This window comes from Protopterus annectens, chromosome 2.part1, assembly GCF_019279795.1.
Source record: "Protopterus annectens isolate FY-2018-M chromosome 2.part1, PAN1.0, whole genome shotgun sequence".
Taxonomy (NCBI): Eukaryota; Metazoa; Chordata; order Ceratodontiformes; family Protopteridae; genus Protopterus; species Protopterus annectens.
This window is the reverse complement of record NC_056729.1, coordinates 780,106,820-780,127,336: the sequence shown is the minus strand read 5'-3', so window position 1 is coordinate 780,127,336 and position 20,517 is coordinate 780,106,820. Positions and strand designations below refer to the sequence as shown.

Below are 20,517 nucleotides of genomic sequence, written 5' to 3'. Positions count from 1 at the left end.
CATTTTCAACATCTACATCATTTTCTATAATGCTTTGTGGCTCATGTTTACAATGCTTCTCAGCTACTTCGGTGCTATAAGGTTTGCACAATCCCCAATGCAAGAGTCTTGCCACATTATTATATCTTTAAGTATACAATCCTTCTGCCATTAGTGTATCACTCCCAGCAACAAGATGTGTGACTGTTTCCGATTCTGTTTCACAAAACCTGCATTTGTCTGCTTCGCCCACATGTTCAATGGACTTTGTAAACCAACGTGAATGTACTCCACTATTCTGGGCAACCAATATTAACCTTTCATATTTTGGTTTACATTCACCTCTCCTTAACCATTCCTGCATTTGGTCCTGATTGACACGAGGTTGTTCCAAGAGCTTTCTGTACTTGCAACTGTATTTTACTCATTTTCCATGTTTCTTGCCTACTCATCTGATCCTTCACCTTATACTCTTTCTTTTGTTTTTTGTTTTTTTTTTGGCACATTCAGTTGCTGCCTGACTTTTATCTACTTCTGGTTTGATTTCCATTCCTGCTTAACACATATATACTTCTACTAAATTAAGCAGGAGAAGTCATCTTACACTTATTCTCATGTTTCAAAACTTTCACTATGGATCTTGTGAATTCAGCAGATATACATGCAGTCCTATGATTGTAGATTTATTCATGTAATAGGTTCATAGGTGTTTACTAGGCCAAGGACCCCAAGGGCCTTTTTAAGCCTAGCCATGCATCCCAAATCTCTGACAAGTTTTGGTACCCTTGATAAGTGTAAATATGGGCTTGGAAGATGAACCATTTACAAGCTGCCTGTGTCCATTATAGACATTAGTGCCAAACCATGGACAAATTTCCTGTTCCCCATCCAATTGTCCAAGTTACACTTGAATTGGGTTAGGGAGGAACTGTGCTTCATATGGCTGGGGAGCTTGTTCCAGAGATGGGGTAGTATCTAAGATATATACCTGTCTCTCCAGCAGGTCTTATTTGTATCACAGGTGAGGTTTAAGTCTTTGAAACGGGTAATTCTGGTGCTGCTTGTTTTGTGGATATGCAGAAGGTCCATCAGAGTGGGGTCTGACAATGCCCTGTATGCCAGGTATAGATCTCCCCTCAAAAGCCTGTAGGAGACAGAATACAGGGACAGGGCCTTGAGGTGGTCAGCATAGGACATTTTCTTTACTCCCTGTATTCTTTTAGTGAAGAACCTCTGTGGACATACCAATTACTAGATATACCTGTTTAGGTACATACAGAAGAGGGCATTGTACTCAACAATAGGTCTGATGAATGCCAAATACAGTGGAACAATGACTTTCCTGGACTTAGATGCCATACCTCTGTTTATATGTTGCACAACACAGAATGATTTCCTCAGCACTGTAGACACATGATGGTCAAAGGTTAGATTACTGTCTATGTGTTTCCCTAAGTTACTGACTACTGGGTCAACTCTAGGGGGTGTGTTGTCAATATGATAGTTACCAAGGGTGTATGACTTCCGGAAAGATATTATTATGCATTTCTTGGCATTTACTTTCAGTCCATGGCTCTGACACCAGTTATTTGTGTGTGTCAGCCCTTCCTGGAGAACATTTGTGTCAATGTGGGATTCAATGGCAGCTCCTAATTTGCAATCATCTGCAAATTTAGTCAGCTGGAGACCACTGACAGTGGGACTTGACTTCGACTTCAGAGAAGTAAATGTCAAAAAGAAGCGGTCCAAGGAACAATCCCTGAAGGACTCCACTTGTGATTGGCCTCATTGTAGCAGTGGATTCCCCAATTCTAACTTCCTGGGTCCTGTCTGTGAGCCATCTAGCTATCAACCAGGTTCTATATGGGTTTATACCTAACCTCATGAGTTTGTCAACAATGCCCGAGTGTGATAATGTGTCAAATGCCTGGGCCAGATCAAGGTAGGCATTGTGAACCATTTTGCCCTCATCCATTGCTTTGGTGACCTTCTCAAAGAAGTCCACCAGGTTGAGTAGACATGATCTGCCCTTGATGAAACCAAACTGGGTTGAGTCCTGTGTATGGAGGTTTACTACATCATTACTGATCATTCCATGATAATTCTTTCCAGTTTCTAGGAGGCATATACCTCCTTCAGAATGGGGAATATATAATCTTGGTATGCGCTGATTTTTATAAATAATTTGATAAGCATGAAGCACTTTTCTTGTTTTCCTGCCCAACTGATCCAATACCTTTTGGGGACAGTCAATCATTCCAAAACATTTAAGACAGGAAGAGCAAACTGGTTTATAGCTTGGCCTTTGTTTCTAAATGTCAGAGCTGTTTTCAGTATTAATTTTAGTCTTTTAAAGTTTTCCTTACTAAGTTTTATTTACATTTGTTCATGTTTTATTGCTGATCCTTCATGAGTTCCCAGATATTATACACTCCCTCTTGCTCAAGTTATTTTATATCACATTCCTGTCCCAGACTGGTATTTTCTTGGTGCTGAAGCTTTCCTGCTTTAAATGTTGCTTTTGCAAATTTATAAAGACTCAACCAAACAAGAAGAATTAGTATAACACACTCTAAATGCCACCACAGATCCAACAACACTTTCAAAGCAGCTGGTGTGTATAGCCGCTCTTATTCAGTTAATTTTAAATTTATAAAGACCAAATAACATTCTTAAATCATCTGAGAAAGTACTAACCCACTTGTAGTTGTGCTTTCAGTTCCTCATCTGATGAACTATATGGTTTTAAATCATCCATAAAAATACGACAAGAAGTCTTTGCACTTTGTTGTTTTCTGGGAACCAAATTGTAGCCATTACCTAATCTGTTAAGGGCAAGACAAAAGAACAGCAGTGACAAAGAACCATCCGGGAATATCCCCCTTTGTATTTTTATCCCTGGAATAATAATTTGTCCTTTATCGTGGCTTAACTGCAAAGTGGTTTGCCACTGTTTCATGGTTGTTGTAATGTAATCGATCAGTGTAGGGTGTATCTTATACATTTGTAATAACTCTTTTATCCGTGAATGTGGGATGCTGTCAAATGCTTTTTTTATGTAGTTTATCCATGCCATACTTAGATTCTCTCTCTTTTTTTACAGTTCTCCATTACAACTTTATTTTCAACAAATTATATTTTATTCCACATGACTTTCTTGTGCCATCCTTTTGTTCTACTGCCACAGATGAGTTTTCTTCTAAATTTCTATAAACTCTGTTGGCATCAATTCCAGTGTATAGTTTATACACTATCAGATGGCAAGTTATTGGTCTACAGTTTTTAGGATAACTTGCAGGCTCACTCTTAAGCATGAGCACTCCTTTTCCTGTTGTTAATTAGGTTGGTGTCTGTTTGGGGTGTGCATATAAATAGTTCTTTCTCATGGCTTAATCTTCATGTAAAGTTGTTAGTACTTTTATCCAGAAGTTAGGTACTGCATTTGGGCCTGGTATTTTCCAATTAGAAGCTTTTCTTAAATTTCCTTCAATCTCTCTGGCTGTTAATTCATCCCATTTTATATCCTGTACCTTTAAACTTCTTATTCTTTCTTTTACTTTTTCTATCCATTCAGCATCTTTGTTATGTTTCTCATGATCTTCATAGATACTTCTCCAAAATATGTCTATTTCTTCTCTTTTTTTGTGGCGTTTCTGTTCCTTTTGCCTTGTTCCTCAATTCTGTATAAAACTTTTTGGGTCATCAATAAATTGCTTATTTTTTTACTTTCCGTTTATATTTATCTACATATCTTCTAAGTATTTCTGCTTGTGCTGATATCTTTAGTTTGTTTGCAGTAGTGTACAACAGATCCTGATCTGTTCTGATAATGAGCATTGCTTTTATCACATTTATCTTTCTGAGTATTTTTGTTGATCTGCTCCCTCTTCTGTACTTTTCTAACAGTGACACTTCTTGTCTTAATTGCTTTATAGTTTTCTCTATTCAATACTTCCATGATGGTATTTGATTTCTCCCCTTCCTTTCTCTTACTGCCCTATGTTTTTTTTGTGTTATAACTTTATCTGTTATTAATTTAGTTGCACAATAATATATTCTATTAACTTCTGTTATAGCACACAAATTTCTATGAACAGTCCTCACTACTTGGTTCATTTATTTTATTAAACTTCTAACATTTTGGGTCTTATGAGCTTTCTGTAGTCTATTTCTTTCATTGATTTTAATAAGTCTATCCATCTCTATTAAATCAAGCAACTCTTCCCCTAGATCATTTTCTTCTAAACTAAGGGCACATTCTTTGGTCTCCATTTCCTGTGGGCTTTCTACAGAAAGTTCCAGTGCATCTTCCTGTGCCATACTCTCTTCAGTTTCATCCTGTGTCATATCACTGTACATTGACTGTGTCAGAGTTGCCATAGTTTCCTGTTCCTTCCCATCCCCTGCAATTGAACTTTTACACTGGTTTCCTACTGAATGCTCCAAGGTATCTTCATATGGCAACTGATCAGATATTTCCCACTTCACTGGTTTCTCCTTAATTTGGGGATTCATTATTCTATCCTGCTGTGGTGTTATCAGATGAAGCACAAAGACTATCTACAAACAAAGTCCAAACAACAGCTGGCTCAGGCAGATGCATGGTAAAACTGTAATTTATTGAATTTTAACAAACACAAAATAAAAATACAAAAGATAAAAATAAAAAAAATAAGTGCTTTTGTTCACTTCTTATGAATTTCATCAGATAATCTTATACATGTTTGCCCTGTTTAAATACACTCAAAAACAATCCCATTGGTCAATCCACACACACCCCTCCATAAAGCAGCACATTTATCCAGTATTCACCATACAAAAATATCTAAAATATATAAATATAGTACATAAAGCATACAAAAAAACAAAACACCAACACAGAACACACAACTCATATCTAATCATAGGCCTAGAAATAAAAATAAAAATAAAAAATAGCCAGTAAAAGGGAATAAGAATACTTGTTTATAAATACATGAATTTCTAACATTTTTAAATGTTAAATACTTAAGCCTACAGCAACTGATATTCGCTGATGGTGTCCCATCCAAATACTAACCAGCCCCAACTCTGCTTAGCTTCCAAGATGCAATGAGAACAAGTACAGTCAGGTTAGTCTGATTACTAGTTATATAAAATACATAAACATGTACATATAACCCATATGAGGGTTCTTAAGGTCATTGTATACAAACAGCAAATATTTAAGTGTAAAACTAGTTCAAATAAAAATTAAATAAAATTATTCCCTTTATCGGTTCAGTGCTTTAAGCTTTAAAATACAAGAAATAGAAATATATTCATTGAGCCCAGGCCATCTATTAGCATCCAATACCATTTCCTATGACATTTCTTTTTTCTCCAGTAGTAGATTGCTAGATCCACCCCTGTAGCCTAAACTGACCTGGTCAATAACTACATATTTAAAATGTTGTCCTGGAAAATCACAAACATGTTTAGCAAGGGCATTTGTCATAACTCATTTTTTGATGTTTATAATTGCGTTCTTTCACTTTGTGGTCCATCTTCCCCACATAAAAATGACATCTACCACATTTGTTCATGCCATTATAAGTTTTACTTTTACTTGTAGCATATTTCTTCCTTTCTAAGATGCATTTCAAATTATTCCCTCTGCAATAAACCACAACTGGTTGTTCTCCTATTTTAACTTGGAATAAACTATTCTCCATTAAAATACCCCAGTTCTTATAAAGAATCCATTCCAAGGTCTGGATACCACTAAAATACATTGTAATAAAACTGGCTTCATAACTATTCTCAGTACTACTGACTCCTTCATCAGCAATACCCCTCACAATTGTATCAGGTGATGGAAGAAGTCCCATACTGTTGGATTCAATACTTAGAGGAGATACCACTCCATTTCTACCTGCTCCTAAGATAGGTTTAAAATACCCACGTTCCCTCTTACTAGTAACCTCAGTTAATAATTTGTTTAAGATCTCCCTGGGATAGTCTCTACTCTCAAACATCCTCATCATTGTATGACATTCCACCAAAAAATGTGTGCTTTAATGATACCATTCTAGCCACTCGGACTAACTGCCCTTTGACCACAGCTCTTTTTAGATGGTGAGGGTGGAAACTAAAGAAGTGTAAAAAACTATTAGAGTGGGTACTTTTCCGATGGATTCAGGAAACATACCTCTTGTTGCAATTATACTTAACTAGCAGAACATCTAGATAAGCTAATTTCTCCTGGTCCATTTCATGGTAAAACCTCAACAATTCTGTTGTATTATTAACATAAGAAAAAAATTATCCAGTCCCTCCTTGATACCCTTCCAGATGATAAAAATATCATCCAAAAACTGGGTATATAACCAGAAGGAATTATAAAACTGGAACCCATCCAAGAACTTACGCTTCCATTGTGCCATTACAGTATTCGCGAAAGCCACACCACAAGGGGAACCCATCTCCACGCCTTTCTTTTCAAGCAATATTTATTTTCAAAGGCAATGAAATTGTTGTTTAATATCAGCTCCAATAGGTCTTCTTCTAAATTAACCTGTTCCTGGAGTACCAGTTTAGCTACCAAATAATCACATACCCATTGCCTGAGATATTATACTATATAAATCCTTCAAATCTATGGTGACCAAAATGTCATTAGAATCAAAGTTAATGCTGTCTACTTTACCTAGAAAATCCCAATAATCTCTACAAAGTCTTAATTTAGCCACCAAATATTGCTTCAATTTATTATCTAGGTACTTTGCACTTGCTGATGTAATGGAGTTTCTCACATCAACTATGGGGCATAAAGGTGGATCATACAAATGTTTATGTATCTTAGGCCCCCCCCCAAAGATAACTGGTGTAGTGGGGTTACTAAGGTAACCCCACTGCCTGGTTATTCTGTTCAAACAGAAATTACCAGAGAAGAACCCACCCACTTTAATTTTCATCTCCTATTCCTCGTATATACTCCTAATCAATCTTATAATTTTATCAAGGCATGCAAATGCTTCTATTGCCCTACTCATAAAGTCCCATCTTAATCTGTCAAATGCTTTCTATGCATCAAGACCTACCAACAACAGTGGTATTTTCTTAGATTCTTCTTCCTTCTGGATCATTAGTGTTCTGTTAATGTTGTCGAATGGTTGCTTCCCCTCCACAAAACCACATTGATCCTTATCTATCCTCTAAAATCCTGTTAAACAAAACCTTCCAGATCTTTATCAGTTTCTCCCTCCTAGCTTCCAAACTTCCACAGGAATACCATCTATTCTTGGGGACTTTCCTGTAAGTTGGTTATACATCACCATTTTATCTCATCCTGTCCTAACTGTTAGTAATTGAGCCTCATCTACATCTAAGCTCAGCATATTTAATTCTTCCATAAACATTTCCATTTGTACCTTTTCTTGATTTCCATATTTCTCTGCTTTATACAGCCTTTCATAGAATTTCTGAAATATCTCTAATACTTCTACAGGATCCCTAGTTATCTTCCTTGTAATAGGCTCCCTAAGGCTGGTGACAGCCCTTTCTACTTTATGTTGCCTGAGTTGTTGTGGTAAAAGTTTTTGTGTTCTAGTTATTATCAAAAAACAGTTGCTTAACAACAATCTTTCTAAACTCATGCAGATTATTGAGGTAATCCCTTATTTTCTGTTTAGCATTCTTTAGTTGCTCCTCTTCTTGTTCTGTGAGATTCCCCCTGTTTTGCAATACTTTGACATTTGCTAGTCCTTCTAAATAATTCTTGTTACTTCTTAACCATATCTCCTTTTCTTTTATTTCCTCCCTATTTTTAAACACCACTTTAATTTTATCCTACTCCCTAGCTATATTTTCAGAAGAAACGTCTATCTTTTCTAATGGCTCTTGAATAATTTTGACTACTCATTCATTAAATTCCTCTCTTTTCAACAGATAGGTTGTGTTTTTATTTTAGCTATTATTGGTGCATGATCTGAAATACTTATTGGGTGTATATCAAGACCTTCAGTTAAATGCACATCTTCCTGTGAAATGTAACTCTGTCTAGTATAGCCCAGTTTTTGTATCTTGGGGAATAATATGTAAATTTACTCTGAACTCCTAGTACTGAATTCACATCTTCCATAGCAAATATGTTCATAAACTTCTTCAAAAATCTACTCTCCTTTGTTATAATATCCCTTCTGTCCCCGACACATCGTCACTGTTGCAAATCAAATTCCAGTCTTTACCTATACCTAATATTCCTTGTTGAAAGCTGATTATTTCTCCCAGAATTGTCTTAAGCTCCATTATAGCAATTTTAGGTGGAATATAAATACCTGCCAGTTTAATCCTCCTTCCTTGCCAGTAGCCTCTTAGTACTACAAATCTACCATTATTGTCTTTTTATCTTCTTCTGTCACTATTGGAGCTCATCTTGCAATTAATATATGTACTCTTCTTTTCCTCTGTCCTAGGTATTCCACTGAATAACCATTCTGAAAACCTTTATCACAGTCACATGTTCAAGTCTTTCCAAGGGTGTGTCTCAAGTAGCATAGCTATTTGCACTCTACATTTTTAATATAGTTCACTACTCTTTCTTTTTTGTATTCCTCTGTGAGACCATTGACATTCAAAGACATTACAGAAAGCATCATTGTATTGAAAAGTTATTATTCCCACATTTTATGTATAATAGCTTTTTGTTAAATGTTTAATTCCACCTTTTGTGTTGTTTGGCAGGTTGATCTTTTATACAGTTGTTACAAAACTTTTTGTTTTATTGTAAACCCTCAAAAAACACACCCCTACTATCCCCTAAAACTTAACTTAATAATAACACACAAAACTGTGTACATCTTTACCCTTCTAATAGGAACCAATGTTACAAACTGACAGCCACACTCACAAACTTGAGTTAACCTAAAAAAAAGGTCATCTATGCTAAGATGCATAGTGCAGCATGTGCTTCAACTAAGTACTGCCTGGTGTTGTCTTATCCTTATCAGCTGGGTAAACACTTGAATGCTTTCAGAGAACATTACCTCCTAGCCATTTCTCTTTATCAGATTCTCTCCTGGAGACATGAAGACCAACTACAAAATTGCTACTAAGCATACGTGTTACTGCTAGGAAAAAGCCTTATGATATTCAATATTATTTTTGTTTATTTGCTTTGTCTTAAAACCTGTTATTAGATCAAGCTAAGGGCCTTAATCCAGTCATTCCCCCATGCAAGAATGAGAAAAACACACTAATTTTATCATGCTCTTTTAACCAGACTTTTCTTTTCTTTTTTTTTTTTTAACATTGCAGTGCTTACAATTCTTAATATAAGGAGAAAGGGAAAAAAAAAAAAAAGAAAAAAAATCTCTATTACACTTAAAAATAACTGAGAAAACTTTACTTTGTAGCATGCAAAGAAAATCCTGCACCATAAAAACAGTACCATTAAGAAAAAAAATTGTTTTACTTACAGTTTACTTTCTCACTGCTTTTCCCCTCTCCTAAGTATTTTCCCGAACAATAATGACATGAAGTAGGGCATATGCTTTACAGTGCCCTACAAGTTTACAGAGTCCAAAAGAGTCCATTATTTCCAGATTTTCTTGTTCTGTCATGTTTCACAAATATAATTATTGCTTTGATCCCACATTTGTCAATTTCCAAGTTACTGTTTTTATTCCTGTTCAACTCCATCTTCCAAATCCTGTCTGCTTCAGTTCCAACTTACTTTTGAATCTTCTAGTCTATTCTTGTGCTTTTTTTCCTTCTCTCAATAATTTCTGTTGAAACATTGGAAAAAGTTTCACTGCCACAGTCTGTCTGTGGTCTTTATTATCAGAAGAACAAGAAGCAGAATCTTCTTCTGTTTTATAGCTCCCCATTTATTGGACAATTTTTGTATTTCCTCCTCAGCATGTACTTCAACAAAAAAAATATTTTGTCCCTCCAGGGAAGGATATTTTGAAGATAGCTGGGTACAGCATTTTGAATCTAATGGCTGCTTCTTGACATTCCCTGAATAGTGGGATACATTTACTCCTCTTCTGCCTGGTGTACAATGAATAATCATTGACCACAAACACTCTGTTGTCTCCCACTTTTAGTACTTTGCCTTTCTGCTAGTTTTGTCAAAATCAACTCTTTCTGCTGGTAGGACTGTATCTTTAGTATTAAAGGTCTAGGTTGCATTCTCATAGCCAGGTTGGGAGTTTACATACAATGTGCCCTTTCAATTAACAACTCCTGCTATGGAATACCAGTCCAGTTGCTTATTTGTGCTTTTATAAAATTATTACAGTGTGTTCCTTCCAGCTTCTCTGGTACAGCAGAAAATCTCAGGTTTTCCCTATGTACTCTGTCCTCTAATTCTAGTATTTTTGGAACATCTCTACTTGAGCAGTTTTGTATTCAGCCATCATTTTCTTCATTTTGACCTCAAATTTTTGCTGTTTTGTCACTTCATCTAAATATCTGTTTAAAGCTTTTTCCATTTTTTTCCAGCTTTTGTTGTTTGAGTTGATATACTCCATCAGTGTTTTATTTTAATCAGGTCTGTATGCAGTTGACTTATACTTTCCTCTAGCTTACTGGAAGTCATGTCTGGATCTTCCACTGCTTTTCACTGAACAGCTACAGTATGTTTCCCAGTCATTGTTTTTTCCTCACCTTTTGTAGCTGGTTTTCTTTCAGGTTCTCTATATTTATTTTCCTTGGCATCCAGGTACTGCACTTACTAGCCAGTTACTGAAATTACCCAGAAATGTAAATCCTCTGGCTTTCTCTACTAAGTTTCTGTTTTCACACTGCAAAAGCTAGAATGAAGCTGTTGCTCAATATCCAGGCATCTTGGAAGTCTTTTGGCCTATCAGTTCTTGTGATTTTTATGGACTATTAGTTCCTCGTACAACAGGGGACCCATCCTCCCCCTGAGCCTGGTCTAACCCTATTGTAGGAATGTTTCTTTGTCTTGAGGATTCAACACTGTTGTTTTTTTCTAGTCCTAGCACCAGTGCACCTACCATGATTAGACACTTTTTTATCCTGGGACTTGTGCACCCAGCTGTCTTTTTTATTTTTAAAGTACTTCTGTCCATGATATATACTACATAAAATACAGTCTATATATCATTGTTGTCTTAGTCAGACTTTGTGAAAAAATACAGTCCACCTCATGAAGGTACTCACCAAGACTTGAGAATGAATTCAGTTCCAGCAAGACTACTCTCCTTTGCTTGCTGATTTTGTCATCTTTCCATTTGGATTTCTGTGTATGTATGACAATGTCTCTAAAACTCAATTATCTTAGTTTTGTTCTGCACTACTCAGACTAAGTTATTATATGCATATCTTCCACACTTCCTTTAACAATCCTCTCTCCAGGTCCCCTTCTGGTGGACCACTGAAAGTTTATTTGGAGTACAGCATCAGTAATCCGATGAAGTTTATTTATTAAAAAGATGAAAGCACTGGAATAAGTCAGTACAGTGGTTCCTTTTGATAGTGTTTTCTTGGTGAGAGGCTTACAGATGCAAACATTAAATTTAATATAATGCACTAAAACATTATACAAGATGCAGAACATAAAATGGAATGTGTACTGACCTTCTCCATGCAGTTCCAAACAAGCATACAATGAGCAGTGTCTAGCAAATTCCAGTCTCTGGGGTTACTACAAACACTCTGAGATGAATGGGGAATCTACAAAATAAAGTATAATATATAAATATCATAAGCATGAAAGGAGCTGAAGCATTTTTAATAAACAAATTTTCATACCACTGCCAAAAAAATGGATCTCAAAAATGATACTAGTCCATCGTTAAACTATCAAAACATTTCTTACCTTACAGTAATATCTTTTAAATATTACCCCTCTGATGGATGATAGCCTTCCCATGGTTGTGCCCTGGCACATTATGAAGAATGCATGATAATAATATGCATGGGAAATGGCTCTCATGGCTGGCAGACATGGAGGAGAAAGAATTGATTCTAAATTTGTATAACCTTGCAGTGATGCTGACGGCCTCGGGTAGTGTGGCATGTGTAATTAGGCAATGGCACTGAATTATTCAAAATTCATGGTCACAGTAGTAGGAGGTGCACATTGCATAAATAACAGAATGTGTACCTTGTGTACAACTTTTTAAAGACAAGACATCTTAGTACCTCAGACTCTTTTCTTGAAAAACTGAGTGTATGAAAAGCAGCTATGCAGGTTGTGAAAAATTGACTCAACTGAGGATGCTCTCAAGAAATCACATCATAAAAGGGAATAAGTTCTAAATGGATGACTGGAAGGTATCACTCTACTGTGACTGATTTAGCAATGTGCAGGGTATTGCTATAATTTAAGAACATTCCCCTGTGATGACTATATATACAACTTTCAGGGTAGATTGACTTGTGCAGACTGAAAGAAGTACCATCCCACAGAAGTGACCTGAACTAGCCTGAACTACTTTATTACACAAGCTCATAAGATTGCATTTTTGGCATAATTGTTCATTTAATTATTAAAAAAAACACATAGCTCTGAATTATAAGTAGTCTCAAAGGGAGTTTAACTAGTTACAGCAGTCACATTTTCCCTAGTGAAACAAGTATCAACATCAATGGGCACTGAACTGCCTGCCTTCTGATAATGGAGCAAAAAACAAACAAACAATCCACTTGAGTTTTTTTAGTTGCAACTTTTGAGAAAAGACTGTAGCAATATATCAAAAACACTTGTGAATATTCCCTCTGAACTTCATATTTTTTCCACAATAATAAACACCCTTTTTAAATCATTGTCTGCAGGTAGTCAAAAAATTGTGTGTGACATTCCAGACTTCTAACTGGATGGATCACAACTGCCTAAAGCAAGTAAGTCAGAACATTAAATGTGAGAAAATATTTTCAGTTAAACAAGAAAGGTAGGTCTTTGCTTTTCTTATTCAACTAAAGTGATTTTCTTACATTTAATGTGATTAATCACACCAATGAATTGTGCAAATGTGGTACAGTGATTAAGCCACAGTTGTCTGTCTTTTAGTGTTGTCAGTCTGCATGGCACACGGCAGTGGATACAGCTAGCACTTATGGCATAATTAACATGCTTATCAAAGCAACATATTAACAGGCAGATATTACAGTGAATACAGAGGGAATTTATGTATCTCGGAAACCAGTGTGCAACAAGTCAAACACACTAAAGCCATATAAATTAGAAACAGTAGATGCTTATCAAAATGTAATCTATTTACTAATGGTCAGATTCTTTAATATTCAGCATGTACTGGACTCATGGGCAGTGCCCATTAAAATGGACTGAGTGATTTATGTATAAGAGTACAAGAAAATAACATAAAGATAATCTGTAGCAATATTGGTACTTCAAATCAACAAGGTGGTGCAAATCAGAATGTGGACTTTGAAATGAGTGAATGGAGTGAATTTTGGTGAACTATTCACTAATGTGGAAGCAGAATGAAGCAATCTTCACAAAGTAAAACTTATGACTTTGTGAAGAAGTATTTTAAATGAATTTTGTCTGCTTTACTCATTACAGCTGAGTGCACCTCCAGGCATTTCTGCAGTTACCTCCTACGGCACCTCTAAGCATTAAATATTGCTTGCTCATATTTGCTTTAATAATTCCAAAACCATGCTACATAGAAGGTATCAGAATATTTTATATTGAAGCATACATGATGGCAAACACAACTGTATTGATATTTGACCTCTGTCAACAAGGTGATAACTTCATCAAGCCACACCCACTGGGAGTTAAAGGTACACACTCAGAAGAGCTGTACTGGAGGGAATGAGTTAAATGAAAAAGGTAAACAGTGTTTTTAAAGAAGAAAGAGACATTTTAAGTCACACAAAACAGTGTGGAATAAAGTTCGCATATTACTGAAATTTAATTTACATGGAAGCATCTGAAGCATAAAAAAATGGCAGATGGTGTATCAAAGCGCACAATAGATTTTCTTAGATGTATAAAACCAGACTTAAGTAACTGTGAAAGGGTACTTGTTAAAATCCAAAGAAGGTAACTGCAATCCTCAGAACAGCAAGACAGCAAGTGCAAATAGGGGAGGGGGTATATATGCATATTCTGAGATAATGATTTTTTTTTTTTTATATCTACCCTATTCTGAGATTCAGGGATCTCACTGTTAGTATGTACAAGTCAGTATGACGTTGAGGTATTAAATCCCCTATAAAAATACTTGAAAAGTGTAATGGTGAGTTTTGCTGTTCACTGTTTTGCAGTGCGAATCTCAGTTTTTCAAAGTGCTAGGGCTCACACTACCTGGTCCCAGAATTATGATAGCGATGCTGATTTTGAATTGCCTGGAAAGAACCTCATGCAAAACTGTTACAGGTTCATAGGTAGGTACTAGGCTATTGGCCCTGGGGCCTATATCAGCCTAGCCAAAAAGTTACCCTGGCTTTCGCCACCCAAGAAATTATTTTCCTGTGCCCCTGTCGTGCACAGCCACACAGGTGATCCCCGGGGTGAATTTCCTACTTCCCATCCAATCATCAAGATTTTTCTTGAAGAGTGCTAATGAGTAGCTTTGTTTTCTTATAGGTATTTTATTCCAGAGTATGGGAAGTCTCTGGGACAGGAATCTATCCCTCCAGCATGTTCTGTTTATTGAGGTGACAAGGTTTAGGTCCCTAGAGCGTATAGTTCGGAGGGATTGGGATTTTTTTAAATGGTGCATGTCCAACAGCTCTGGGTTTGACATAGCTTTGTACATTAGGCAGAGATCACCTTGGAGTAGGCGATATGCTACAGAGTAAGCTGAGGTTTTTTGAGACGGTCTGCATAGGGCATATGTTTGAGGCTGGTAATCCCCTTTGTGAGAAATTTCTGCGGCCTTTCCAGTTGTTGTACATGCCTTGTGTGGTACATACCAAAAGGGGCATTGTACTCTATAATGGGTCTAATGAGTGATGAGTAGAGGGGGAACAATGAACTCTGTTTTCCTGGATGAGAAACCTTTTGTGCTGAGGTGTGCCATGTAGAAGGATTTCCTGACTACTGTGGTGATGTGATTATCAAAGAAGGGACTACTGTCCACCTGTGTCCCAAGGTCTCTTATCACACTTTCAATGTTAAGTAGACTACCACCTATGTGGTAGCTCACAGGTACAGAATTTTTACCAAAGGGGATGATAATGCACTTTTTGGCATTGAGCTTGAAGCCATGGCTTTGACACCAGGCATCTGTTTCAGTGAGGCCCTTTTGTAGGATGTCCACATCGTTAGGAGTTTAGATTATGGCTCCTAGTTTGCAGTCATCTATGAACTTCATTAGCCAAAAACCTTCTGTGTTAGCCTGTACTTCAGAAAAGTAGATACCAAATAGGAGAGGATCCAGGACTAAACCCTGTGGTACTCCATTTGTCATTGGTCTGAAGTCGGATTTGGAGTCTACTACTTTCACAGTGTGGGTTCTCTCAGTGAGCCAGTTGGCAACCCATCTTGTGACATAGGGATTTATACCTAGTTTAGTGAGTTTATCTATAATTCCAGGGTGGGGGATGCTGTCAAAAGCCTTGGCGAGCTCTAGATAGGCTGCGTGAACCACCGTACCCTTGTCTACTGCTTTGGTGACTGCTTCAAAGAAGTCTATCAGGTTTAAGAGACATGATCTGCCTTTTACAAATGAGAACTGGGTGTGGTCCAGAGTTTGGAGATTACCAGTGTCTTTGTTTATAAGTTCCACGATGATACATTCCATTGCCTTGCAGACCAAGCTCGTTAGGCTAATGGGGCGGTAGTTCCCAGGGTCTGTGATGGCTCCCCCTTTGTGGAGTGGGATAACCATCACTGTGCACCATTCAGTGGGCACAAAGCCTGAGGTGAGGCTATGATTGAACATGGTGCTTAGGTGGGGTGCCAGTTCATTCTGTAGTTCATGTAGAACGCAGCCTGGGATGTTGTCAGGTCCCACGGATGCTATGTTCTTGGCTTTGGAGAGTGTGTTTTTTACCTATGCAGTCGTGATTACAGGAACTTTGCATTCTTCCGGTATAGAGATGGGCCCTTTAGGGGGAGAGAGGGGGGTAAAGTTAGCACTGAACCTATCTGCCAGGATGTTGGCAATATCATTTGGTTCTGTATATTTAGTTACTTGTGGTTACCCAAACACACAAAAAAACAAAACAAAAAAAATATATATTTTTGAGTTATGAACAGATCTTACAAGTGTATGTGTACTGGTATAGAATATGCAGTTGCTTTAGGACATAAATGTGTAACATTATTTGCAATGCCCTTTACCTGTTTAAATGAATACAAAAGTTGAATAATTAATGTTAGATGACAACACACTCTATAATGCTGTGCATTCATACAACAAGCAAAGCTATTTTACGTAGTAGAAGTGGTCATGGCAGGAAGTCTAAGCACTGAAATGGCTAAATGTGTCCATAATTTTAAAATGACTGACCAAAATGGACATATTAATATATATGATGTTATAAGGAAAGACTGGACAGCTTACTCTGAAAGCATATAACTTCATTCTACAGCTAGTGACATTGTAAATAATAAAACAATTCCAGTGTCACTAAATACTTTACTGGCAAAGCTATAGCAACTGATAAATCAGAAAAATCAATTACAGAAACTGTCAACACATTCCAGAGGCATTTGAACTTCAGATGAATCACAAAGGTATATTAGAGTACATGTCACAGCTGCATACACTAGCAGCGACACTGTATAACTGGGGGAAGGGGGACACTGCCCTAGGCCAAGGTTGCTAGTGGACACAAGTAGCTCCACAGAAGAGGTGCCAATCAGTCCTGTAAGCCAGTGGTGCAATATCTGTTGTTAGATACCAGTGTGTTAGTGACAAATGGTCCTTGCAACTGCAAGCAGTATGTCATTTAAACACACATGATCAAGATACCTCTCAAGTGTACCTCATTACGAGGAACGTATCTCATTTGGGGTCTTAAAAAGTTCATGTTCCTCGAAGTTCCACACTGAAAGGGTCTGCCACATATTTAGTGTTAGGGATTTTTTAACTGATATTCATAGTAAATTATTCATAGTAAATAGAAATGAATCATATTAATTAATTATAAGATTTTTTTATAAGTAAAACCAACATGTTTTAACCATCCTATGACCTTCCCAGATTAAGTTGTTTGTAATTCATTAGTATGTGTTCCACACACACCTCTCAACCATACCGAATTCCTTGGTATTTACCAGTTTTGAGGTCAACATAATGGGGTGCCGTGAATTCCCGAGTGGGCCCTTTAATTCCCGAATTTCCTTTTTTTTTTTTTTTTTGATTTTTTTCTGATGTCATCGCATGCAGAGGCATGCACGATGATGGCAGCTTTGTGAGGCTGTTGGATTTCTGCTTGGTGCTGGAGAGGGTGTGTGCTGTACTGTGACTGTTTGTGTTTAAATTATGGTACAGCAATGTGGCTGCAGCAGGGAGAGTCAACGAACTTGTCTGGAACTGTGGATGACTGAGAGCAGCAGCAGCTTTCTTTTTTGTTTTAAATTAAATTAATTAGAGCAGCAAGTTGCAACCGAGCAAGGCAAGCTGATTCCGAACCCCAGATCTGTTTGTTCTTCATCACTACTAATGTAGCAGTTGGACCCAGTCTTCTCTTCTGCCAAGAAGAAGAAATTAAGAGAATTTTTTTTTCACTAGTTCTTCCCCCATCTCCTCCAGCTAAAAGAAAAAAAGAAAGAAAGAAAATGACAATGTTGGTTCTAAGATCTATCTAGGTGGTCAGGGTGTGTGTGTGTGTGTGTGTGTGTGTGTGTGTGTGTGTGTGCGTGTGTGTGTGTGCGTGTGTGCGTGTGTGCGTGTGTGTGTGTATATATATATATATATATATATATATATATATATATATATATATATATATATACTGTTAAGTAGGACTGTCTGTGTGTACTCTTTCTGTTATGTTTACTTTTACTTGACTTAACTCGTTCGTAGTTTGTACATGCCGATGCAAGGAGGACTGCCAGCCCAGCACACAGTGACAAGCTGTGTTTTAATAAATTAATATTTAATTTAAATTAACTTAAGGAAGTTGCTGCCAAGCCGAACTCCATACGAAGCAAGACAGCAAGAAGTACTTGAACTGCAAAACTGAACCCGGGTCTCAGTCAGGATTTAGGAATCAGATGAGAATATTTATCTACAGCCGCGGACACGGTTCGGCTTCCTCCGGGCCAGCTCCTCCACCTCCAGGTAAAACAATTAAAAAAATGCAATTACGGATGTCACAACTAGACTAGTAGTACTACTGTCTAGATTATTCAGCAGCTAGGAGATAATTGTCGCATAATCAAAACACTTCAGCTGTAGTTTTTGTACTGAATTTCACAAACATGAGCATGTCATATAGGTGTTGAGTGCGTTTGATTGCTGCACATACAAATAGCACACACAAACAGCTGTTTACTCTAAAATGTTTATCAAAGCAGTACTTACTGGTATGTGTGTGTGTGTGTGTGTGTGTGTGTGTGTGTGTGTGTGTGTGTGTGTGTGTGTGTGTGAGAGAGAGATAGAAAGAGAGGGAGAGAGACTGGTTTAAAGTCCTCAGCAATAATGACTGCTGCATCCAGTAAATTTATTTTATTTTATTTGCTTGATTGTTAGCTGGTCCACAGACTCTTTTCAGCCTTGACCTGGGCTGGAAGGCAAATTACTTTCTGTAGTATGCAGCAAATTGGCATAGGTTCATAGGTTCATACTAGGCTATCTGCCCTGGGGCATTTATAAGCCTAGCCCAATTGTGTTTGGCTTATGCCACCCCTTGATTTGAGTATACTGTGCCCTTTTTAAAGTTTAGTTTACTGTACCTCTGTCTAATAGTGACACAGAAGTAATCCCCGGGACAAACCTATGATCCCCCATCCACTCATCAAGATTCTTCTTGAAGAGAGTCAGTGAGGTACTCTGTCTAACCTGAATTGGAATTCTATTCCAGAGTGAAGGGAGCCTCTGGGTTATGAATCTGTCCCTCCAGCATGTTCTATTTATTTCTGTGCTGAGGTTCAAGTCCCTCGAGCGCGTGGCTCTAAGGGATTTAGATTTACTGAGGTGGAGCATGTCCATTAATTCTGGGTTGGACATAGCTTTATATGTCAGGCATAGATCGCCTCGAAGTAGGCGGTATGCAACTGAGTAGAGCTGGAGTTTTTTTAACCGAGCAGCATATGGCATCTGTTTGAGTCCCTTGATCCTCCTGGTGAAGTACTTTTGGGGTCTTTCTAATTGCTGCAGGTGTTGGGTAAGGTACATCCCAAAGAGGGCATTGTATTCTATGATGGGCCTGATGAGGGATGAATAAAGGGGCACGATTACCTCTCTTGATCTAGATGTGAATCCTTTCATGATGAGGTGGGCTATGTAGAAGGTCTTTCTAACCACTTTGGCAATGTGGTTGTCAAAGGAGAGATTGCTATCAACTTGGGTCCCCAGATCCCTAATTACTTTCTCTGTACTTAATGGGTTACCACCTATGTGGTAATTTGTGGGCACATTGTTTTTGCCAAAGGGTATGACTATACACTTTTTGGCATTTAGCTTTAGACCATGGCTCTGGCACCAGTTATCTGTCTCTGCGAGATCTTTTTGAAGGATGTTTGTGTCAGCTGGAGAGTCGATTATGGCACCCAGTTTGCAGTCATCTGCGAACATGGTGAGCCATAGTCCTCCCACATTGGCCTGTACTTCAGAAAAGTAAATACCGAACAAGAGAGGTCCCAGGACAGAACCTTGTGGGATGCCACTTGTGACCGGTTTCGAGTCTGACATGGCTCCAGCAACTCTGACTCTGTGGGTTCTGTCTTTGAGCCAGTTTGCGACCCATCTTGTGACATAGTGGTTTATATTTAGGCTGGATAGCTTATCTATGATGCCCGAGTGGGGTATTGTGTCAAATGCTTTTGCGAGGTCCAGATAGGCTGTGTGGACTACCTTCCCTTCATCTATGACCTTGGTGACTGTTTCGAAGAAGTCGACCAGGCTCAAAAGGCAGGATCTGCCCTTGATGAAGCCAAATTGGGTATGATCTAGTGTCTGTAGGTCCCCAATGTCTTTGTTTATGAGTTCCATGATGATCCTCTTCATAGCCTTGCAGGGATAAGAAATGTTGCAAATATGGATAAGACTTACACAACAGAATTTGCGGCCTTTGTCTTTGAAAGTTTGGCATTTGTAGAAATCAATCCCTGAAAGTAAAGAACCCTGTTTATTTCTTATATATACTTGTATACTATTCCAGCTTTCATGTCCTACTATTCAAAAAGCCCTCTATTCCAAAGCTAGGCTGAATACAGGACATTTTCAGAATTGGTGCCCCTGGTTAGTAGCCCTACTATTAAGTTGCTTCTGAGAGTCTGTGTATAGGGGAGGCCAAGGCTTTAGGTGTAGCAACTCAAATGTTTGGGTATTTAAAAATCAAGGTGACTCTGCCTGAAACTGGAAATGAGTGAGCTCTTTATATTGATAAGTGATTATTTCTCTGTCTGAAACTAAAAGAACATTAAGTGGCAGACTTTATTAGGTGTTTTCTGGGAAC

General features: G+C 37.7%; 1 protein-coding gene across 4 annotated transcripts in view; it reads right to left on the bottom strand.

The window, feature by feature from the left end:
- Window positions 1-20,517, bottom strand: part of CRACD (capping protein inhibiting regulator of actin dynamics) — a 1,952,305-nt gene that overhangs the window by 1,288,017 nt on the left and 643,771 nt on the right. For 3 of the 4 annotated variants that reach the window (XM_044062482.1, XM_044062485.1, XM_044062486.1), the window contains exon 2: window positions 11,548-11,643. The exons of the other annotated variant lie outside the window; for it this stretch is intronic. The gene's annotated coding sequence lies outside the window, so the exon portion shown is untranslated. The remainder of the gene's footprint in view (window positions 1-11,547; window positions 11,644-20,517) is intronic. 4 annotated transcript variants of the gene reach the window in all.